We start from the raw sequence: 25,149 nt of genomic DNA on the forward strand, positions 1-25,149 counted from the left end.
CGTATATATACGCAGAGAAGCTCCCATCGGTTGGCCACCGCGAAGTTCTGATTTGACACCAATGGATTTCTTCTTTTAGAGCTTCGTAAAAAACGTACATCAAGAAAAAATCCAGTCACTTGACCACCTGCCCCGAACAATAACTGTTGTAGGAAGCGATTCCTACAAACATGATCGCCAGAGTGAATAAGGTAGATTATCGGTTGATGCCTGCAGGACTGTAAACGATGCTCATATTGAGATACATTTAGAGGTAAAAGAGGCCTTAGACTTTGTTATTTCATGTAATAAAACACATGTATTTGTAATCTTATAATTAATTTATAATAAGATAAATTTAATTTAAAACCGCTGATTTACTTTTTTGGGCACCCGGTATATTGACAGGTATATCAGTATTGAAATTTTATATTTCACTTCACATTAACTGAGAAAAATGATCCGCTACAAACACTTGATCGATTTTCTGAATGTAATTTTCATTTTTCTTTCTATAAAATTGTTTTTATTAGCTCTGATTTTGGTTTGCAATATCTTGTAGTTATAATTAATGAAATTTCAACAAGAAACACCACAATTGTTCGTTATCTTCATGATTTAATAACGTACAACTAAGATTAGTAACAGTTTTACTACAAGTTTTCGAGTAGCCCTTTCGCTCTCGGTCAAGATGACTAAACTGAAAACCTGGGAGAACATATAATTTTTCTTGTCTCTTCGATTATTAAACGAGACGTACTATAAATAGCAAAAATAATTGATGCCGTGTAAGGTACGCTTCAGTGTCTCACGCGAAACGAGATTTAGTTAAGGTTATCTAGTTCGAATTTAATTCGACTTGTCGTTCTTGTTTTGTGAGACTTAAATCCATTAAAATACGTGCGGAACACGTGCCAGTGGTTAAAAAGAAATAGAAGCGGTTGAATAATCAAAAAGCGTAATCAATTTTGAAAATTGGAAAAATGCTACAGCAGCATTATAACCATATCTTGGTTTGTTGGGATGTATAATAAGAGAAGTTTTTACCGACTTTTTGAACCTAAACTTCAAAACAAATTTAAAAATCGTTTACGTAATCTGTGTATGATATTAAATAACGGTCGCGACGGAACATGACAGATTCTTTTAACTGTTGTATAAATACGAGTTAAAAATTAGTCGCAGAGATCATTTGAGAAATCAACTAAAACAGGTCATAATTAATTCCCTTTACTTGTTAATATAAATAACACGCCTTTGTACCAAGTCTATGGAATATTAATTATATACAGCGTGGTGCAGCGTTAATATTACATTGTACCTCGTGGTAATACTATAAATACATTAAATGCTTCGCGAATATAAAACATGCGATGTTTTCATTTATTATTAACGAAGCGATCATATTTTATTTCCAAAACAAACGGGAAAAAACGAAAAATTTTCCCTTTATTTTCTCTTATGTGTTTTCCTGAAATAACCGGGTGACACCACGTCTGGCCCAGACAAAATGAGGCTACTTACTGAGAGAAATATAAAGAGTTATTAACCCTGAAATTCCCACAAACAGATAATCGTAACTTCTCGTTTGTGTCTGAATTTGTTCAAACATCTTTTGAAGTTGAAATCATGATATTTAATGTTTATCGACGTGGCCCGCTCAAAACCCTTGAAGACATTGTCACGGGCTCCTATCTGAATTTTTCATCGACTACATTAATCCATTCATCCTTTTTCTAAAAATAAAAAAAAACCTTATCAAATCAGGCTACACAACGCGTTAATATTACCTGATTATACGTCACAATACTTGTTCAGCCTCTGAGAAAGAACCTGATTTGTTCCCTCTGCTTCTTCTAATTTTAATAAAATCCCGATCCATTTGAAACTTCTTTCCAACAATTTATTTAAAATTACGTTCAAAGATTTTTTTTTTATACAAAGAAACTGAATTATCGTATGCGAATATTATGTACAGTTAACAATTAAAGATCCCGATTAACAGTTAAAGATTGTTTTATTTTGTGCTAATTTTATTTATTTTCTTCACTTATTACTTTATTCTTGATTCGTATATCTGTTATTTTTATTTGTTAATATGAACTTCAACCGCTTTTCTATTAGTAATTAGGGGAGAAATTACAAATGGGGACTATTTTATTATCTTCACACTAACCTTTCATCTTAAAGTTAAAAAAAAAATTCTTAAGTTATTTTGCCGACTAAAAATGTGTTTGATATCGATTATGGTGCGGGAAAAATTAATGATCGTTTTAATTTTAGAGGAATTGGCGATACAGACCGGGTCATGAGGAAGAGAATAGAATACTTGCACACTTAAAAACTCGATAGTGTAATAATTTAGTTTCAGGTTAGAGAGAAAAATTATTACTTCCAAAGATAAATTTTGTTCGGATAGTAAATCCAAATTTACGTCGGTTGTAAACGTATCTTTTACATCAAAGTAAATATACAAGACGTATTACTTTACGTAATCTTAAATTGCATGTAAGCCTACTATAAGATTACAACTTTCTGTCTGTGACAGAAATCTAATGTTCTCCTAAGGCTGAGATAGATTAAACATTAGATAGTTCTCCGTGTTGTTAAGCACGTCACAATAAAAGATATATCTATCAAGGTAACATTTGCCGGTAACTAACTGTACATTAACGGGTGGAGAGGGAGCGGATGAGCACTACCTTGGCCTCTTCGCTTTCAACAACATTAATTAGGCCGAGGACACCCGCACTAGAGCTGTCTGGTTTGCAAGGAAACGAATTAAGTTTAAAATTAATTAGTAAGTAAATGAGCGCGTTTACAGTGAATATCCGGTCACAAAAAAAATGTTACTATCTAATTTTGTTCGGTAAACTACGCGTTTATTTCTTATATTATGTAAATTTTTATTTAGAATTTTTTATTCGACAAGTTTTCCTCTTAAAAAAACTTACATAGAGTTGTCGGAAAATTGTTTTTAGGTTTTATTTTGACTGAATTACTTGTACATTTGCTCAGATGTATTCTATATCGTAACTTAATAAATCATCGTCTTTCTGCAAACGATTATTTCGTCTATAAACTTCCAAGAAACTGAGAATTTTAAATTCTTATTGCTCTGAATTAGAAGTCTACTAGTAAAAAATTATAAAACAAATTATTTACTCGTTATTTATCTATAAAAGTATTTCACGTACAAACGTCCCTTTACCTATAATCTGATCCGGTAACATAGAGATCCGCCCATGTTTATTAATGGGAATTCAAATTCGTAACAGCAGGATTATTTTATGACCGGTCGGTTTTATTCAGACGGGATCCTTAATTCATCATTCTCATCTTCAGTCTATATAAAGGTAAAAATAATTAATATCGTATGAAATCCTTCTTACAAACAAACAAAATAAAATATATAAAAGGAATTTACAAATCTTTGCAAGTAGCTCAGATTACCTGAGGAAAACTATCATTAAAAAAAAATTAAGAGATTTACCAGTTTTATCAATTTCTGTTTTTACAAAAAGGAAGGAAGCAAAAAAAAGGAATCTGCAATGATGGATATTATAATTGAGAATAATTGAAGACGCTGACCTGATTCAGATCACACATTTAAAACATATTTTGTATAGCTTATCAAGATTTGGAAAAAAGATAGGAAAATTCTTTCGATAATTGATAAACAACTCGGTGTACTGAATCTTCTTATTCTTGATATGAGAGGATTCAGAGTTATCACGTAGAAGGATTACTCTTCAAGAAATTTGCACCATAACAGGCATTGCCGTTTGCTATCCTTGTTGCATGCAGCTTTTTCAATCTCAATTATTTAACAAATAGAAATTAGAGATAATGAATTAAATGTAGTTTGGTATTTCGCGTCTATATGTACATGAAACACTATTTACTCATTTATTACAGTATCACGACTATCAAGAACAATTTACAAATCGTATACAACCTACCAGAAATAATTTTGAAAAGATGCATCAAGATTTTTGTGACTATAGATGATTTGAACCGATCTTGAACGGTATGTTTTACCAAAATCAATGGTAAATTTCTTCCAAATTTTTTGACAAGAATGAAATAATCGATTTTAACGACAATTGTAATCCAACACAGAGCTATTAGATACTGAATCAACTTCTGTGGTATTACGTACACTCATCTCGTGTAAACTATTTAAAATTTGTCGACATGAAGCTGAAATCCATACTGTTGAGGAAGAGAAAACATTTTTGAATAATTCTCAGAAAGACTAGTCCGACTGTTGGACGAGTTCATTTCTTAATTGTAGTAAAATTCTCACATCGAAAAAAAATGTTATAAAATTTAATCTGTTGAACGGGAAGCCTATTTAGCTGGATCAACTTATTTAACTGATCAAGAAATAATTAGATATATATATATATATTTTTTTTTTTCGAATAACTTAACAATAACTGCGAGTCGATATAGCTTAAATGAAAACTGTTGACCTAGCAGTGGGAAGGTCGTCAAACCGAGCCCTAGCCCATCAATTATCTTTTAAATAATCTCAGTTTCTCGATTCTGTCTCACGCCTACCGTTTATATTTGAGTTTTAGTTAATATCTTTTTCCTGACGAAGCTAAGGCATACTACAGTTACACGTGTACTGTCAATTCTCGAACAAGATATGCATTTATTACGGCCTCCGACTAATTAAAACCTCATCAGACATATCAGGATTTCATTTATGTTCGTGTGAGGAGTCTTCCGGATTATCACACGTCTTACTAAATCGACTAAATTCAATTAAAATAGGATTTTTACAGATCTCGTCTTCCCAACAGTCTATGTTGGGTGTTGGGAAGATGTGTCATGATAGTGTGTTATCAAATTAATTAGCTCTTTAGTTGTACTGTTCTGTTTGAGTAGGTCTTGTAAAATCGTTTTCTTCAGAAATTAACGTTCGTGTATAGAGATTTTTTATATCGACCGTCAACATTACAATTTTTTAATCTTATTTATTAGGTCTATGCTGACGTTGACTGCAATATTTTTATCGAAGTGTCCGTGTTGTCCTATGATTTTGCCTCGATGTATTGAGAGTTTATATGCTGACGAGAACAACTTTTACACATTCTGGTTGGCTGATTAAAGCAACACTGCCACAAAGATCTGTAGCAACATGTAAACCCCGAGCATCCTCTCTAGAAAACAAGTATCTTTTCTTCCTGTAGCTTTACAATAATGGCCGATAAAAAAATAAAATAGCTACACATTTGAATTTTATTACCCTACTGCAACACACCTTAGCCAGCAATCTGTACGTACTTAATTACTTTTTAGCGGCTAATAGATTAAACGGCTGGATCATTGTGGCAAAGATAAAAAAAAAACAATACGAATACTTGGAAAGCTAAGGCTAACTGAAATTATTCTAATTTAGTATTAGTAGTAAATTATAGTTATAATTGATTAATATCTTTTTTGTAAGTTATATTTATGGAATATATTCCAGTCTTGTGTAAATTACTAAATATACTGAAAATCGTACAGTATATAACTGAACAACACAACGTAGCTGAACATGCGTATAAACCGTTTGTTTATGTGTACAAGCGAGTGTATATTTATAAACTTTATGTTAAGAACGTATTAATTAGTTTGAGATTTGTAAAAAACATTTTTAGGTAGATGACAAATCTTTGACATAGCAAATTAAATAGAATTATGTAAAACAAAATTCTTGGGTGGATTTAATATTTTATGTTCATCCTGAGGTAAGAGTCGTTATGGATTACGCCAGGAATGGGTAGGTGCGTGTACTATTTCCCGGATAAAAACCCTTCCGCAGAATTTTTCTGGAAGGTTCAAGGGAAACCGTGGGAAAACCATGTCCAGAACAGCGCAGTAAAATATAAAATTAACAAAAAAGAGATATGGTTAAATTTCGGCTCTTAAATGACTTCTCTTAATTAGTTAGACCTTAATAAAATATAACCATTCCAGTATTGTTTTTAAAATACAAACAAAAGATATGATAAATCAAGGAGATAATCGCATGGTAAGATAGAATTAATTTTTAGAAAGCTTGCTGTAATTCTTATTTTTTAGTTAATGAATTATTTTGTTAAACTTATTAAATTTAAACTTTTATTAACTTTAAATGGATATAGCAGATTCTCAAAAGCGATATTCCAATGTCAGTTTATTAAATCAATTAGAAGTTTTTTTTTTACAGCTGAAGAAAGGAGAATTAAGTCAAAGTCTTTCCACTTTCTCGTCACTTTAAAAAAGAAGTTTTGTCTGGGTGCCGTAACCGTAAATGCACCGTGGAAATCATTAAGATCGGGTATTTTACTTAAAGAAAACGTTAGTAAAGTGATAGTTCTGGAAGAATTTTCTAAGCGTTTTTATTACGTGAATCCAAATATGATTTACACACCATGAGCCAAACAAAGTAGTTCAGCTTGTGCGCATTTGTGATCGGTCAGGGAGTTTACATTTTCGGCATTCTCAAGAGATCTTAATCGTTGAGCTCATGGCTGACGGTAGTGATGGCTTCAGATCATTTTGTGGAAAAATTCCTCCATATTCTTATGCTTAGTGATTTTTTTAAACGATTACAAGTACAATAGGACATATTAACTATCCATCCGAAAATACTGAGTTTGGGCACGTTTGTCTCTTTTTTAAGTAACCGCTGTCTGTTTCTGCTGAATTTCTCGGCGCGTACAAGCATCAGATAAAGAAAAAGCTGATGTTATGTCGACTTTTACTATCAAGGATGCTAGAACCCAGATTACCTTCGCGGAGTGCAAATCTACTCCGACTGTATCCGCTTTGTGAAAGGTCGGTCGATAGCGGTTTGGTAGGAAGTGTGATCGGCCGTTGTCAACTTCGAAATGATGCTGTGAAAATTTTCAAAACGTAAAATTCACCGCGAAAAAATTATCCTTTGCATGTTACCTTCAAAGAACACCAGCTTAACGTATAGTTGTCTCATATGTCTGGTGGTGTTCCGGTATACATCCTAGAAAATTGGTAACGGTTCCTTGTATTATTTGCTGCATTTAGTTACAAGTGGTATTAAGACGGCAGTTCAAACTAGCACCTAGAATTGGCGATATTCTCATTGATGTAGTAAACATCGATAAACTTTTGAAACCATTAACAGCTGTTAAAGAAAGTCAGATAAAAATGAGACGAACTTTTTTTTTTTATTGGATGAATATTTCCTTAATGTAAAAACGTTAATTTTTATGGATACTTAATTTTATCATTAACTTTCAATAATTTTTTTGAAAAGTAATCGTTGCATGGCGCCGAGTCGGGGAAGTAAGGGAGATGTTCGATCGTACTTTAATGCATAGAGATAATTTTTGTTATGTTACTGAGGCAGCGTAAATGTAAATAACTATCGTGTAGGAGAAACATTTTCGGTTAAGATATTACGCCTTTTAGAAAGAAAGGATGCCTTGACCTCGGGTAACAATACCATGCAGCATTAATCGTCCTCTTTTTGTGAAGAATATCAACGAGAATAATTCCTTTGTAGTCTTAAAACACACAAGTAAAAACCTTATTTATAACTTTTTTTTCACTTAACAGTCGTATTTTCACCTTCAATGGATCTTTCCTCTTTTCTTCGGCAACACATCGGCTCGCTTCATCTACGTTGTATAGTAATGCAACCAGATTTCATCGCGTATAAGAAAGCGATTAAAAAATGAATTCCTCTGATCGTACCGTAATTACAATTTTTGGTTAATTTGAACGTGAGTAGATTATGTGCAACATTTTTTTTTTGTGCAGCGTTACTTCTAATTTGGTTACGTCGTGCTAGCTGTTACAGAAATGAATGCGAAGCGATAAGAATCGGTGAAGAGGGAGTGTTGATATGTTCGCTAATATCCGACCTTTAGCCACATACGTTCAGAATTTGAGAAATAACAAAAGTTCGGGTAATATTTGACTGAACATCGTACATTTAGAACTTTAACATGTTAGTGATTTTTTTCTAAATTTTGGTTTATTACTGTAATTATAATTTTACCCGCACTATTGCTTGTTTTATTTAGGTGTTTTCTTTTTCTTTTTTGATTTTTCTTTCGGCTAATGCATTCTGTTTGATGGGTTTTTTACGCCCACGTAATTTTGACGTGAACCTTTACAACTGGTTAACGTTGATTTTTTCCTGACATTGAAATCTGTTCCAAACAAATTTTTTTTCAAATTCTTCCCACTTTCTTTTTTCCTTCGATTTATAATAATAATTGTTTTAATTGTCTCATAATAGAAATATTTTGTTTGAATTTATGTGATAATAATTATCCTTTCTGGTTGGTCGCTCTGATAAAACATATTACAGTAAAAGGTTACTTTTTGACAAATGTTAGTAATTACTAATAATTACTGATATTACTTACTATAATTACTAATATAGGGTAAGTTTGGAAAATTAGTTTTATTTTTTTACAATTTTAAATTATTTTTTTTACTTAATTTTCAGTTATTATTTTAAATGATATAGATTACTTCTACTAGAATGTAACGATTATATGCCATAAATAATCGCATTCGACTGTCAACTTTAACTTAAAGCAATCACAATTCAATGTAGGACACTGACATAATATACAGAGCATATTTATTTACGAATACATTGGTTTATTCCATACGGTACAATTATCATTACATAAATTTACTTCAATCTAACTTGTAAGTAACCAATCATTATAAATAAATCATCACTTAATTAACTAGTAATATATATATATAAAATTTACCGTATAATTTTTAATGGATTGTATGTTTAGCATAATAGACGCACTTGCTGTTGCTCTTGTAAGCGCCTAATTTTAAAATACGTGTGCAAGATATTTGAAATCATAATACAAAAATAATTAAAATAATAACAAAAAACCTGCAAACATGTTTTAAATCAACCAAAATACAATCTGTCTAAACTTAAACCGTTAATAAATACAAACAGAAAAAGAATATAAACATGTAAAAAAAATAATAATAATAATACAAAAAAAATTAGATTGTACAATAAAGTAAATGACTAAAATTATGTTTTTATTATAAATACCTTGTAGTAAAAAGAAATTATGAAAATAAATGGTGATAAGACAATACTAATTCAAAATACATTAGAAAAAGGAACAAATTATGTTATATACAATTATTATAAAATTAATTAAGAGCAGAAATCAGTTAATTTGAAATAATTTGGAGAAATTATTTTCATTGCATGTAGAACGAACGGATTTACGGTTAGAGTTCGCTCATTAAAAAGTTATGTACGAACAATAGTGAATATGTAAGGAGGTAAAGGGTGAAAAGCTAAAAGCAGATCGATAACGAACAAATAGATTAAATTTATTTTTTAGGTAGATGTAAATTTTATAGCAGGAACTGGATTAAAAGCTACCACAAGTTTTTCACGAAGAATATGAGATGGCTTGAATCTTGGTAACTCGATATAAAAATTTTATATCGCGCGTACTTAAGCCGATTTTGGCACGAGGTATAATAATATTTATTGCATTAAATAAAATATCTCAGAAACTAGTTCTGTACAGGTTCTGGGCACTTACTTGACCGGAATACCAAACTTATGAACCATAAATTATTCTTTGAATATAAACTTCGAGTATTAACAGAAATTTGTTATGGATTTATCGAAATGACGGTATTCCTAAACTTGTTATAAACCTATCACGTTTTAAAAAATTACGGCTACGAAAGTTAGGTAAAAAGTTTAGTTGGTATTTTTTCTATAGGAAGATTATCTAAAATTCACATTAACCCAGTTTGCTAAACAGTACCTCATAATATTCTGCGTTTGCCCTTGGAGAAATCGTTGTAAACTAGCGGTTCTTAAACTGAGGTTGCGTACGCAGAGCTGTGGTACGCAAACAGACGCTACAATGCAAAAAAAAAAAAAACACTGTTAAAATACAAAATTTACAAAACCTTTTTATTTTATTATTTAAATAATATTTATTATTATTATTTTTTTTTTGTTATTGGGCATCGATTACCAAGATCATTGCTCTTGTCAATTCTCAAAACAAAAAGTACAAATAAACAATAACATTTAATGAAAAGCATGAACTAGTCAAAAAAAAAGTATACACACGTTGATAAAATTTCACACACCAGAATGGGATGTAAAATCCAAAAATAAAACAAAGAAAAGGAAAATTTAACTATTCTCTCTGGACAAAGAATATATACTGTATACAGAAGAAGAGTCCGGCCGTATAAAAAAAAAAGCAGCAAGTCTCTAGTAGTACATTCCTCATTTCTCAAAAACCTCTTTATTCCTCCTTCTACTTTAAATTGACGACGCAGATCACGATGTATGATGCAATCCTCCAATAAGTGTTTGACTGTCAACGGTTTCTGACACTCCTCACAAACTGGTTGATTGCCGCCAGTTAACATATAATTAGACGTTAGATTCGTATGCCCTATTCGCAACCGTGTTATAACAACTTGCTCTCTCCTTTTGATCGGAAGTGGAGTGGTCCACTTGCAAGGAGAGTCTTTCATGGCGTTAAGTTTCGTGGTTAACCCACTCCAAACTCTGTGCTATTCACGCTTGACACAGGCAGACACGTGACACTTAACATCGCCAGGTCTGACGGGAATTTCCTCGGGCTCAGGCTCCTCAGCAGCCACTCGAGTTGCCTCATCCGCACCATCGTTACCAACAATACCGGAGTGTCCCGGGATCCACATCAATGTGTTCTATTGCTGCTTCATGCTTAGCACCTGGAGCAGTGCAAGAATCATTTTCACCAAGGGGTCCGTTGAGCACGCATCTTGCAGTGCTTGAATACTATTCATTGAGTCGCTGCAGATTAAAAAGGATGGTAGATGATAATGCTCACAATACCTTAAAGCTTGCCAAATTGAATACAACTCAGCTGCATAAACAGATGCAACTACTGGCAAGAACCACGAATGACTAACGCCAGCACAATGGAAGGCACTGCCGTTCGCCATCTTAGAGCCATCTGTGTAGAAAACTAGTTCCTGGTCGTGTTCGCTCACAATCTCTTGAAAACGATGAAGTATTTCCCGAGCATTGCATCGCTTAAAACGTGCTAGATCCATTTGAAAAAAGGTCGATGGAAGCCACGGTGGTGATTCACACACCGTTGATTCAACAACTCTTGGAAACACAATGTTGAACTTGTCCATCAGTTCTCGAGCTCTGATTCTGGCCGGCCTGGTATAGGTCTGACGCCGGTCGTAAGCTTCTTGGAGAGGATGTCTAATGAACGCTGGTGTATTCACATGATGCTGTGATGATGTCACATTGACCCCATAGCGCAGTAACAGGATGTCTCTTCGAAAAGGTAGTGGAGACATTCCTGTTTCACATACAAGGCTGTCGATGAGACTGGTGCGAAACGCTCCAGTCGCATATCGAATTCCGGCGTTGTGTACGATGTCCAAGGCTTTTAGACAGCTCTTTCGAGCCGAGGAATAAACAACACAGTCGTAGTTCATTCTTGATTGTATCAATGAAGTATACAGACGGAGAAGAACCTCTCGATCCGATCCCCAATTGATATTCGACATACATTTGATTATGTTTAACTTTCGCTTGCATTTAGCTGCTAATCGTCGTACATGAGGACGCCATGTAAGACCTGTATCGAAGATTAGTCCCAAAAAGTTGACTTTTCTTGATATGGAACTCCAACACCCTTTATTGTAAGTCGTGGACTAGGGTGTGCCCGTCTAAGGCGACAGAAATGTACGGAGCATGACTTTTCGGTTGAAAACCTGAAGCCAGACTTTTCAGCTGCATCAACAACATCATCGATTGCTCGCTGTAACTTATAGCGCACAATTCCAGTCTCCGTGCTGGCATAGAATATCGCCAGATCGTCAACATACATACATTTACCAATTCCTAGTGGTATTGCTTGTAGAACTCTATTGACAGCAATTATAAACAGGGTACCGCTAAGGGGTGACCCCTGCGGAACTCCATTTTGTAAACGCCTACTTGTCGAATAGGTGTTGCCAACGCGTACTTTTATAGTCCGCTGAGATAAGTAGCTGGTGATAAACATGGGGAGATTTCCACGTAGTTCCCACTCATACATTTGTTTTAAAATTCCATACCTCCACGTCATATCAAATGTTTTTTAAAGGTCAAAAAATACGCCTACGAAGTGCTTCTTGTTAATGAAAGTATTCTGTATAGCGTTCTCAAGAAGTATCATGTTATCAGTAGTAGAACGATGCTGTCTATATCCGATTTGATACGGCGAAAGAAGCTGATTCCTTTCTAACAACCATACTAAACGAGCATTTATAATTTTGTCTAAGTGTTTGCCGATACACGATGTTAAAGATATTGGTCTGTAACTCTTAGTGACTAAAGGATCTTTTCCTCGTTTCAAAAGCGGTATGATCACTGCTTCTTTCCACATTTGTGGATATGAGGCCGAGGTCCATATTCTATTAAGTAAGTGTAATATCTACGCTTTATTATCGTCGTTAAACCTTTTGACGACTGCATATGGAACATCATCGTATCCAGGTGAAGTATCACTGGAGTTTTGTAGAACATGATTGTATTCGACGAATGAAAATGGTACGTTACAAAAAAGGTCGTTGTCTGTTACAAAGTTTAGTGATGCTCGCTCTCTTGAGATGCGAATGAAATCGACGTGATGATTTTCATTGCTACTCACAGTTTCCAACTGATCGGCCAACAATTCAACTATAATCTGTCGATCGACTATGACGACACCGGCTCGTTTGAGCGCGTTTAATGAACGGCTATTGGACCGACCAGCTATGGCCTTACCCTTCTTCCATACTTGCGTAGCAGATGTGTTACTATCGATGGAGGATACATGTGCTTCCCAGGATGCTTTATTCGCAGATAATATGGTGCGTCTGACGTAGGCATGATGTCTTTTAAAAGATATTAGATTGTCCAGGGTAGGATGTTTCTTGAATAGATTGAAAGCTTTCCTTTTCTTACTGATTGCTATATTTACTTCGACTCCCCGCCACGGTACACTGGATTTCGTCGAAGTTGGGGTGGTTTTAGGAATTTTTTTATTTGCTGAATGTAAAATTCCTCCCGTTGCCCCTGTTATATCTTCATTGACGTTTCCAGTATAACTTGGCATAACGACGTTGTCTGCTGTATAGCCAATCCAATCGGCACGGTTAAGACACCACCGCTGAGTAAACTTTGGTGCCTTCCGCTGTATGTTTGTTGTAATTATAATTGGAAAGTGGTCACTTCCATGAAGGTGTTGGTCAACGTTCCAATCTAAGGAAAGCGATAATACCGGACTGCAAAATGATAAATCTATAGCCGAAGTATCACCGTTTTGTATGTTGAAAAATGTTCCTGTACCTTTGTTTAACAGGATTAGCTAGGTGTTCGACATAAATTCTTCGGCGTTGCGTCCTCATACCTTGAGATACCTGTCAAGGTATCTCGGGCTCTCACCTGTTTACCCGTCTCCTTCGCAAGCGGAAGGTTCAGTCGTAAACGAGCCGATTGACCGGCAGTGGTTAGCAAACCGGCCTCCTGTCTGGCCAAAGTAGGGGCCAAAGCGCTGTATTCCTACACCCAACCGCGGTTTTCCAAACCAACGGCGAGGTTTCACTCAAGCGCCAGGATCCCCATTTCCAGCGACACGAGTATCCGCGCACGGTAAACACGCATGGGAGTTCAGTCTCGAGATGAAAAACGACATTGATCTGTACTCCCATGATCACATCATCCAGAATGGACTCTTTGACCATAGCTCCGTTAGACGGCTTGGAGTTTCGTACAAGGCAAGTACACAGCCGTTGTACTACCGGTTGTCTGCCGGTAGTACAACGGCCTTGTAGCCTTGTAACGAGCCTTGTAGTCTGCCGGAAGCGAGCGGAGCACTCGCCATACTAGCTTACGACAACCGCAGTCACATGTGAAACAATATCTGTTCCCAATTACATTGTTTATTAGAAAAAAAAGTATCCACTTGCATCTGATTCAGATTATTAGACAATCTGAATTAAATATTCACTTCAATCGAGGTACTTTTGTGTGATCGTGTCGTGATTGAGCTGCGCCTTTCACCAAGCTCTGAATATATTAGAAAACGACCAACAGTGGGATATATGTATTAATGACGCGTGGAACACTGCACATCCAAACCAAATTCGCGCATTATTCGCAATTATATTGACCGCTTGCTTCCCTTCATCTCCCGCAGAGTTATGGGAAAGATATCATATGGCTGAGAATATTTTGCATAGAATACGCCTAGAAAATACCAATATGACCATGGAATTTACAGAAGGCATTTACTACGAAGCATTGATAAATATTGAAGACAAGTGCTTAGCTATTACAAATAAAGTTCTTAGTAAATTGGGAATGCCAGCACCCACCCGAGCTGCGATTGCTTCATTTGATGTGGATTTACGCCGTGAACAGAGTTACAACATTGGTGATCTTAAGTCATATGTCCAATCAAACATTCCCAAATTAACGCGTGAACAGAAAGGCATTTATGATCGCATAATGCAAATGATAAATGACGGATTTGGGGGTACCTTCTTCTTGGATGCGCCAGGAGGAACTGGGAAAACATTCCTCATTAGATTGATTCTAGCAACGATTCGATCAAAAAATGACAATTATCCTGTTGCTTAATCAGCCAAAACTCTGCAACGGCACGCGACTTGCAGTTAAGAAATTGATGAATAACGTAGTGGAAGCAACGATTTTAACGGGGCCTTTCAATGGTGAAGATGTCCTCATTCCTCGAATACCCATAATCCCGACCGATACACCATTTTAATTTAAAAGATTGCAATTCTCAATTCGATCGGCATTTGCAATCACAATCAATAAAGCTCAAGGTCAATCTTTAGAATTGTGTGGTTTAGATTTAGATGCGGATTGCTTCTCACATGGGCAACTGTATGTTGCGTGTTCCCGAGTCGGCAAACCAGATAGCCTTTATATCTACGCAGACAGTGGAAAAACAAAAAATATTTTATATCCACAAGTATTGCAAAATTAAACTTCTATGAAACGTATGCTTTGTTTTGTTTCTCATTTCTCATCCATGCAACCACAATGTGCCACAGCGAAGCGTCACGGGCAGAGCAAGTATTTTATAATATTTTATGCGATGACATTATAAAATGCCATCGCATAATACTCGCTGAAAATATTTGAAGAATATTATCCAAAATTCCTATGGATCCAAAATCCTTTCATACTGGATATCATTTCTAAAACCTTAAGTAACAACAAAACAAAATCTTTAATAGAGCTATCTTGTGATAGAGGTTTGAAAATCGAATTTAATAAATTACAGTTATAAGAATTTTCGCTGAAGTTTAAAAATGAATATCCATCGCTGTCCAGAAAATCATTGTTATAATTAATTCCAATTTCAACATATAGCATAGTGAAACTGAACTTTCTGCAATAGTGAAATAAAAAATAAATTTCGTAATAAACTGAATCTTGACCTAAATTTGCGATTTAAATTATATTCAACGTAACCAAATATCTCTTCATTTCTTTCAATCGTGTAGCAACATCTTTCTCATTGAACTTTTAGTCTTCAAGAATATTGTTAACAGTGCTGTAAGAAAATGTAATATTTCTTTGTAAAGCAAATAAATTTTATCGTAAAAATAATAAAAAAATTTATGATAAAAATGTTGTATTACATGATTTTTTATGAAATAAATACTGATGTACTTTCAAAATAGATTGTAATTTTTTATAGCTTTACCGTTCTGAGATATAACTTTATTGTAACTGTAACGACATTTTCATATTTAATAGTTTAGTGGTACGCTATTGATCTGTAACTCACATAGGTGATACACAAAAAAGTTTGAGAACGCCGGTGTAGACGATATCTTCTCAACCACTTCAATCCGATACCTCGGTAACTTTAGAACTTATCCGACCGGTAATTATTGATCGCCTGTAATGATGAACCTCGTGGCTTAATGTGCTTACATATATTAAGGTTTATTACATATAACACTGCTTAAATTACATTTATAATATTTATTAAATATGGTCGCTTTGTATATGGCTTTACAAGATTAAAATGTTTACCGCAGCTAACACTATGGAAAAGTTGAGTAAAACAGTGGAGTATCGAAATAGTATTTGTTAATAAAAATTCTCTTAATATAGCTGAATATATTTGAATCTGTGTGGAAAATATTCTGAATTTCTAAATTAAAGATGAGATTCATAGGTATCAGCGACAATCAGAAGTATTACCTAGATAAGAGAGTAATTCATCAACTTACCGAAACCATTACATTCCGTTGCTTGTCCCCTAATTTAATCTTCTTTTATAACCCCTGTGAGATTAAAATTAGAATCTCGTTTTGGGGAAATGATTAATGAGAAAATTACGTAAAATCGTCGGAAAAAAATTAAAAGAAGGATGACACAAACGTAAGGATTGTTTAATGCAAAAAAAAGTCGAGTAAAAGATAAATATCAAGAATAAATTTAACGATTAAAATATTTTCATACTGTACTGATTTTTATTTATATAAAGAGGTACGATTATCAAATATTTTGAAATTTAAGATAAGAAATAAAGATAAGAAATTTAAGCAGAACGGAAAGAAGTAGGAACTTGTATCAAACCAGAAAATCACTGATGACAAAGAAAAAAGTGAAAAAACGTGTAAAATCTATTTTTATAATTGTAAAAATATAAAATTTCCAGCTTATCTTTCAATCATTATGCTTCTTTACCTCCGAGGAGGAAGAAACGAGCCTCTTACTCTAGTACACGACGTTACATGGCTTAATGGCAGTGAATGGCGATACACTTCGGAAGCAGAGGTGAGGGTCAAACCAATCTCTTCCAATTATTCCAAAAAAATTCACATTTTTTCTTATTTCTCACTTTTGATTTTTTTTTTATTGCTAATTGAAATTTAAAAAATTTGGAAAGCAAATTTTAATTGTTTTTAGAAGTTCATTTGCCTCAGTTTTTACTGAAATGTTATACGTTTATTCCAAGAAATTCATTATGGCGATAGACTTCGCTAACAATTATAAATAAACAAAGCACAATAAATTATATTATAAAACACGCAAACGCAAATCATTCATACGTCGTGAACACAGATTAAATATGAGTTTTACACTCACATTTTTGTTATGCGATATAAAGATTCATTGAGATTTCATAACGGTTGAAAATCGAGAAACTTCACAGATTCTATTGACCGGTAACTTTCTCTTTTAATGACCAGTAACTTTCACGATTTTAATCTATTTAAATATGACACTTTTTTCATATTTAAAAAATCGTAATATTGATGTAGTTAAATTTTACAATGATGTACGTAAAATAAAGGTAAGCTGTCGTATAACGAATTTTCACTCAAAATGTTGGTAGTCATAGATAATTTTTAGTACCAAGATTAAACAGTATTTCATAACCTACCTCCTAAATAGTTGTACAGAATCAAAATCCAGCACTCATAAAAAATTAGTAATGAGATTGTTACATTTTTATTTACGATCGAATTTGTTTTTTTTTTTAAGGGATGAATAAAATAGACAATAGAGGAATTCTTACACGTTATTGAAAATCTATGAAGCTTTTTAGTAATTTTTTTTAAATTTTGCATGGTTTATCTTGTGTTAGTAGTTCGGTCGGTAAGAAAGTGAATGATATATTGAAACTTGCTGATTCGATTCCGGATTTTGGCTTTATATTTTCTTAGTAAAAGAAATGAACGAATAAGTGAAATTTTATTTAGCGATGTTATTTTAAATTATTTCTTTTTATCTTACAGAGTGTGAACACAAATCTAAGCCTAAGTTCTGCAATTAAGAGTTACGTGCAATTATTTTACGTGATAGATAACTTCGAAAAATAAAATTACTGCGATTTATTTTATTTTCTTAACAACTGAACCTGCAATTAGAAAAAATCACGTGACGATTTGAATATAATTATGTTAGAAAAAATAAATAAATAAGTAAACCGTTTTGCAAGGCGTTGAGCTGACGACCTTCTTGTAAGTGTAATTAGTTTATGAAGGTCTTATAATTATATTAGTATATACTTTTCTCTCTATTATTTATTTTATGAAGTAACTTACAAGCTACGAAAAATAAAGATACGAAATATAAATATGTCGGTAATATTCAGTAGAATAAAATTAATTTTTCACCGAGTGCAAATTTTATATGTAATTTGTTAAGGCTCTGAAATACTCCTAATTCTCCCGCTAGTATCGCTGACAAATTCTTTAATAGTTCTTCTGTATTAAAAAAGAAAAATCTTTACTATTTTTTTTTTTTAACTAATTGAAATTTAAAAAATTCGGAAAGAAAATTTTAATTTTTATTAATATCGGTTTCTAGTGTGTACAATACACTTAATTCTCACTTTCATATACATATCCTTAAAAAGTTTAAAATAAAAAACGCTTTACGCGATTAATATTTGTTTTACGATGCTGTTCTTATCTAAACGTTTTATACAAAGGCTGGTACCCTATAATCGAATGAACCCCGAACATAAACGTGTTTTTATATTGGTGGATGTTTCATTTAATTGCATTATCAAGGACAGCTTCAAGGTTAACCTCCTTCACTTTTGTTTATCTAGTGTGAACCGACCTTCAGGCAGCCATAACTTAAAAAAAGACAAATGAACAATGCTTTTAAAAAATGAAATTGCAGTATTCTAATAATAACTTTTATAGCCCCCTTTAACCAAACACTGAAAATAAAATTTATCTGTCCTTTTGGTAGTTATTTTACTACAATTTACGTCTTTATCTGAAATGGATTCAACGATAATCTTTTCAGTGTCAGTAGCAGTAGGGCTAAACCTGAAGAAAAATAAGGCTTTTCTTTTAGGTTTTTATAGTGAAAGCTTTTTTTATCACCACTATGAAGTACAGCCTTTTACTTACAAATGGAACTTAACAACTACTAGTATCTACTTCATTCACTTCCGCATCATTGCTCTCCTCCTTTCTACAAGGAATAATATACCATCCGTAGAGTCGTTTACATACCTTTCGTTTCTTCAAGAAATCAACCCTGTCTTGTTCTGTTTCTAGTTAACAAACGTTTTCTTATTCTCTAAAGATTTTCTAGATAATGTCCTAGTCGTTATTTGGCTATAACTTACTGCAACGTTATCGTTAATTTGTTTCTTCTTAAGACGTCGTTAAGTTGATTTGTTAATTTTTTATTAATATCTTTCAGATCAGATATTTCAGCAGTCATGTTGGAAACCCTGTCAAGAAGTATAGATATATCGTTTTTCAAATTGGTCATTAACTTATACGATTTACCGACAGACGTACCTGAACAAGATTTAACACCCAGATCCTTTATCTGAGTCTTATTCACCGAAGTAAAATCTTCGTAAAAACATTAAATACTACGTACATTAAAAATGTTTTTCTTCGTTAAATCAAAAGTAATTTTATCATTAAAAACCGAAAAATGTTTATTCATTACTTTTTAGCATAATAGGATGGGATATAACTTAAGCGTCTCTACCTTTCATCCGAAAGATTCTAGGTTTGAATCCCGGTCGTACTTAGAATTTTATACACGTTATAAAAAATAAAGCAGATGAATCAAATTTAAGTTTATTGTTCGGTTAGTACTCAAATTTTTCATCTTCCCTTTTTTTGATATTGTTCTTTATTTATTTATAGGAAGTAAAAGTATTCTTATTAAGAACATTTTGAACCTTGTGAAACTGGAAATAAACTGGATTTTAATTAAGTTTGATTTTGAAAGCCAGTCATTTCGTCCCTTCCATTAGAAAATTTCCTGGGAAACTGAAAAACACATTCAAATTAAAATATTCCGTTAAACTGTTCTTTAAATGTCTAGGTTTTTATGTCGGCAACCTAAATTAAGAAAATAATCTACCGACAATTTGTCAGCCCGACTTATTTTTCACTCATGAAAAAATTCAAAATTTAAAAAAAAATCGAATAGTATTATTTTATAATGCATTAATCGACAACTTTTTTTATAAATAATAGATTTAGAAAAAAAAATTCAGGATCGTTTAATAAGATTTAAAAGGAAATAGATTAATTAACAAACAAATCTAGTTTAAAGGTTATGATATAATTTACGCGAGATAAAAATCTCAGTCGAACCGATAAGTGTATAACCGATAGTCATTAGACTACTAGTCATTCTATACATATATTTTTAAGTTTAATACATTTGGCAGTTACTTTAATCTTGAGAAACGAATTCGAAACCGAAATACTATTCTGCATCGTTATCGCCTCCAAATCAAAACGTTCCTCTCCTCCAAATCCGTTTTAAGGCTTGAAATAGAAAAGAAATGGAGCAAGATCTGATAAGTAAGGTGAATGGTCGAGCATTCAAACCTCACGTTTTGCAATACTTTCATCTTCATTTTGATAAATTTGTTATACATCTTGTTACAAGACTTTTCAAGGCAGTGCAATATTGAAATAAATAAAAGAAGGCTCATTCCAACTATTCTCCATACTTCTATCGTTACTTTTTTCAAATACGTCTTCTCGTATAAATGTAGGATGTAAAAATTTAGCCGTGCTAAAAAATTTCTACAATTTGAATTAAATAGTCAGGTTTAATTAAAGAATCTTACAGTTCCTCCCGATTTTCATACCCTATGGATTATTTTGGAGGTTTTGGTCGGTTAAACGTTGTGAGGACTAAAAATATCGTGTATAGAAATATTTTAACTTTTTGAATCGTGAACAAAATTTAAGATAAAAGAATCTGATTTTTGTAATTTATATTTTTAAGTCGCAATCAGATATGATCTTGATACTGTTAAATTTGTAAATTAAGTATAGCACATATTACATCTTATGCAAGATATTGTATGTCGGAAGTAATTTATACAGTAGGATGATTTATTATTATTTGTATACTGGATGTTAATATAACTGATTTTAATTAGTATTATTATAGAAAATGTGCGCTAATTATTACATATAATTACTCGTGTATTATCGAATATAACTTTATAAATATCGAAAATAATGACCATTATTTTTCATAATTTAAAATCTAACCTTTTAAAAAAACGTTTTTCTTGTAATTTTCTGATTTAATAATAATAGATGTTTTTGTTTTAGAAACTGTTTCTCTAAAGAAACAATTTGAGTAGTTAGAATTGTTTAGAATACTTTTTAATATTGGTCATTACAGCTCTCTCCCTCTCTCTCTCTCTCTCTCTCTCTATATATATATATATATATATATATATATATATATATATATATATATGATTAAATAAAGGATACAGTATTCTTTTATTATTTATGTATACAGAAAAAAATCTCAATTTTATAATTAATTATTTTTCTTTGTTCTATTAAAAGAACACGGTTTTAACGTCTAACCGGGATGAAAGGTATATCAAATGAATGATTTATTCGCAGTCATTATAATATTTAGACGAGAGATTTTGTCGCTTAAGCTTGAATGAATGTCACAACGTTAAGGGAACACAATATAATGATGGATATACTAATGAATTTCAGTTAAGTATATATAGGGTACAATTCTTCAAGGACGTTTGTAATAGCTGACTTTGCCAAGGCTGTTATCATTTCTCTTCCTGATTGAAGTACATTATTAAAAATAATATGCGCGCGCACGTGTATGTGCGCGCGCAAACTAACGCATATGTCGATATAATGCATGTTGTTTAATTGGTTGTAAAAAGATTTTCTACCTAACTAGCTGTTTATACTTCTAATATGTTCGTACAGTATAATAGGAAAAACAATTTAAATAATCTTGAAAAAATTACATTAAGAAAGTTTTTATTTTAGAAAAAAATAGCAATTTTTGGTAGGAAAAATCAAAAAATGTTTCCTGCCACCTGATAAATATACATTTGGAAGGAAATCATGAGCTCGAGTTTCTGTAAGTCAGTGTTTCTCAACCTGGGGGTCGCAGTGATATGAAAAACGGGTCACGAAATTAGCCTACAACTTTACACGTAAACAATAATGAAATCATTTATTATAAACATTGTACTTACTTTTATAAGTAAACATGTAAAGAAACTAAATTAATAAGATGGTTGCGTTTGTTTTTCATTTAAAAGTTTCTCCATACGTGGATCTATGTTAGAAACATACAAAAACAAATTGTTTTCAAGTGTTCAAAGACGATTTCTTTATTTCGATTTTTAGCGGATCCATAGACGTAAAACCCTTTTCACAGATATAAGGCGTGGCGAAAAGGAAACATATTTTCAATGCTTCTTTGACTAAATTTCCATTTTCATTTCGACGAGCGAGCCAAAACGTATCTGTCTTCAGATATGAATTGAAGTTGTAAAGTTTTATCGGTAGAAGTTTCGAGGAACTGATCGTGAATCTCAACCGGTAACTTAGCAGCTGCAACAACCTTTCACTTAATGGATTCAGTACCCATCTTCGAGAAATCATTTTTATTTTCTGGGAAATACTACGACAACTGAATCTTTAGTTCACACAAATGCATTTTCATTCTATCCAAAATGCGGTAAATAATAGTGCCTTTTTCACATAGAATTTTCTCAATATAATAGGAAGTAAGTAGAAACATCAAAATTTTTGCTCTGAAGGCGAATAATCCAGATATCATCAAGCAGCTTAATGAAAGCATGAACTTTGTCTATCATTAATAAAATGTTTTTATCATGTCCTTGTAAATTCACATTTAAGTCGTTTAAATGCGAAAATACATCAGCCAAGTAAGCACAGCCGTAGCTAAATAGTTTTAACTAGGGTTCATTAGGTTAGGGTTGGGTATCGCGAAATATTCATTAAACATTTTTTTAATTTCTGGGGGTCGTTGATTTAAAAAGGTTGAGAATCGTTGCTGTAAGTTTTATCTAAATTAAAAAATAATAATAATAAAAAACCCCCTTTTTCAAATAAAACTTTAAAACATTTTCGTATCTAAGTTTTACTTTCTTTAGTCTTCAAATTTTATTGAACGTTTCACTGACGTATTTACTTCTAGAAGACCAGAGAGCTGCAACAGTTCTTTCTTACCTGTTTCGATTATCTGAATTATTAATAACGTCTAACAAGGATGAAAGGTATATCAAATAAATGATCTTTCGTAGTCATTATAATATTTATACGTGTTTTGTGTTTAATATTTGTATATTTGGAAACTATAATACAAATATTTTAATATTTGTAGTCTGGTTGACGAACGAGGAGCTTCAATTTCGAGCTATTATAATTTTTAATTTGCAGACTCTAATATATCAAATTAAACTTTGATTTAAATTAATGTATAAAGAACTCGTTTAACCGCAAGAAACGTGTCGTTCGATTTGCAGAAAAGTGTGGGAAATCATGACTTTTAGCCTTTGCTTTGATGCATACAATTTTAAAGCTCGTAATTTAGACGAAAAATTTTGTAACTTGGAGGTAACTGCAGGAAGTGGGAGGGAGAGAGAGTGAGTGAGTCAGAAGTATTGCAACCCCATTCTATTTTGAAGTTGTTTCAAGCCTAAATAATTTAACCGATTATTTTTTTATTTTTTTCAATAGGAATCGTAATTATGTTGAATAATTTGACCGATATGTCGGCTAATATTGTCGAATCTGTTTTCAAACGGCAATCTTTTAACAAGTAAGTTAATATTCATTTACTAATTTATCGCATTTAATATACAAAAGATAACAAAAAACTGAAAGGAGTTTAGAGGTTTGGTCACTTTTAATAGTTTATTATAAAAAATGTATAATTAAAAAAAAAAAATCATTCTTTTAAGATAAATTTCATATCTGTATGTGAATGAAACAAACAGAATGTAGTAACAGAACGGCCATAAAATACGAATAGCCGCAATTTATTCGTAGTTAAAAAAAAAAAAAAAATAGTTTCATTTTTACGCGGTCATAAATCTTTATGATTATTTCAGATTTTATTACGAATAAATTTTTTCGTCCGATGAAAGGTACAGAGCTAATCGATTTTTAGTCTGGAAGTTAAAGTATGTGTAATAAATTGGTCTCGATGGTATAAACAGCGTCGTTGAAAACGTTTAAAGTTAAAAATAATATTGCATGTGTTCGCTTCAACTCGGCCAGGGACATAATAAATTACAAAACAACAATAAAAACAGCGCGAGGGAGTCCTCGAAGATGAGAGGCTGAGGTTACTGTTGAGAAATTTTGCTCCACTGAAGTGAATAGTGTTGTATAGATTGTAGAGTCGTCCAGATGTAATCGCAAATCTGGGCTGTCTCTTTGACTTTTCAGTATGGCCGTCATCACCGTTCAACCGATAAAGCTGTACAGCAGATTTTTACGATGTTACTGGATGTAGGTAGCCTAATGCTAGTGGCAAATAACAAAATAATTCTGCAATTATTTAACTCCCGCTTAAATATTTTCCGTATTTCTGTCTTCAAATAATGTAAAAGTTAAGCAACCGTTACACAACTACATAAGTATAAATGTTCCTCTGTACTTGAGGTACTTAAGATTTCGTAAGATGATTCGTAAACTTGCTAATAATGATTTCACCGTACAATGAAAGAAAGAAAAAGCTATTATTTTAAATAATTGTTATTAAATAGTTTGACGTAAATTTTATTTAAATACATTCGACTTCAGAGCTTAATCGAATGACTCGTATGATATCCCGGAAAATATGAAGTTCAGCTTTCTTGATTTGTAGCAGGAAGATAACTTTAGCCCGAATCACCAAGGCGCGTACTGCTTAGTCGAGTGCTTTTTATATCCTGGTACGAAGTAAAGGAAGTATTGTGATAGCGAAAAATTTCGGTTTTCAGATTTCAACGGAAATATCACTTTGACCGTCCCTGAATCTATTTTGAGTAGTTTCGGCGTGACGTCTGTACGTACGTATGTATGTATCTCGCATAACTCAAAAACGATTAGCTGTAGAATGTTGAAATTTTGGATTTAGGACTGTTGATCTAATTGTGCACCTCCCTTTTCGATTGCAATCGACTGAAACAAAAGTATTCAAAAAAGCTCAAAATCCAAATAAATTTGATTTTGGACTTTTTCTTAACTTCAGTAATAAGCCCTCGTCGAGAGTTTTTTAACGATATATCATAAATGGTACTTATTTTCATCGGTTTCAGAGTAATAGCCAAATGAAATTTTAATTAA

General features: G+C 32.6%; 1 long non-coding RNA gene across 1 annotated transcript in view; it reads right to left on the reverse strand.

Annotated features, from left to right (window-relative positions):
- The window catches only part of LOC142324085 (uncharacterized), a 67,721-nt gene that overhangs the window by 21,468 nt on the left and 21,104 nt on the right, over positions 1-25,149 (reverse strand). The window contains exon 3 of the long non-coding RNA XR_012756214.1: positions 9,783-9,879. This is a non-coding gene — a long non-coding RNA (uncharacterized LOC142324085). The remainder of the gene's footprint in view (positions 1-9,782; positions 9,880-25,149) is intronic.

The sequence above is a fragment of the Lycorma delicatula genome, chromosome 1 (genome assembly GCF_047948215.1).
Source record: "Lycorma delicatula isolate Av1 chromosome 1, ASM4794821v1, whole genome shotgun sequence".
NCBI lineage: Eukaryota > Metazoa > Arthropoda > Insecta > Hemiptera > Fulgoridae > Lycorma > Lycorma delicatula.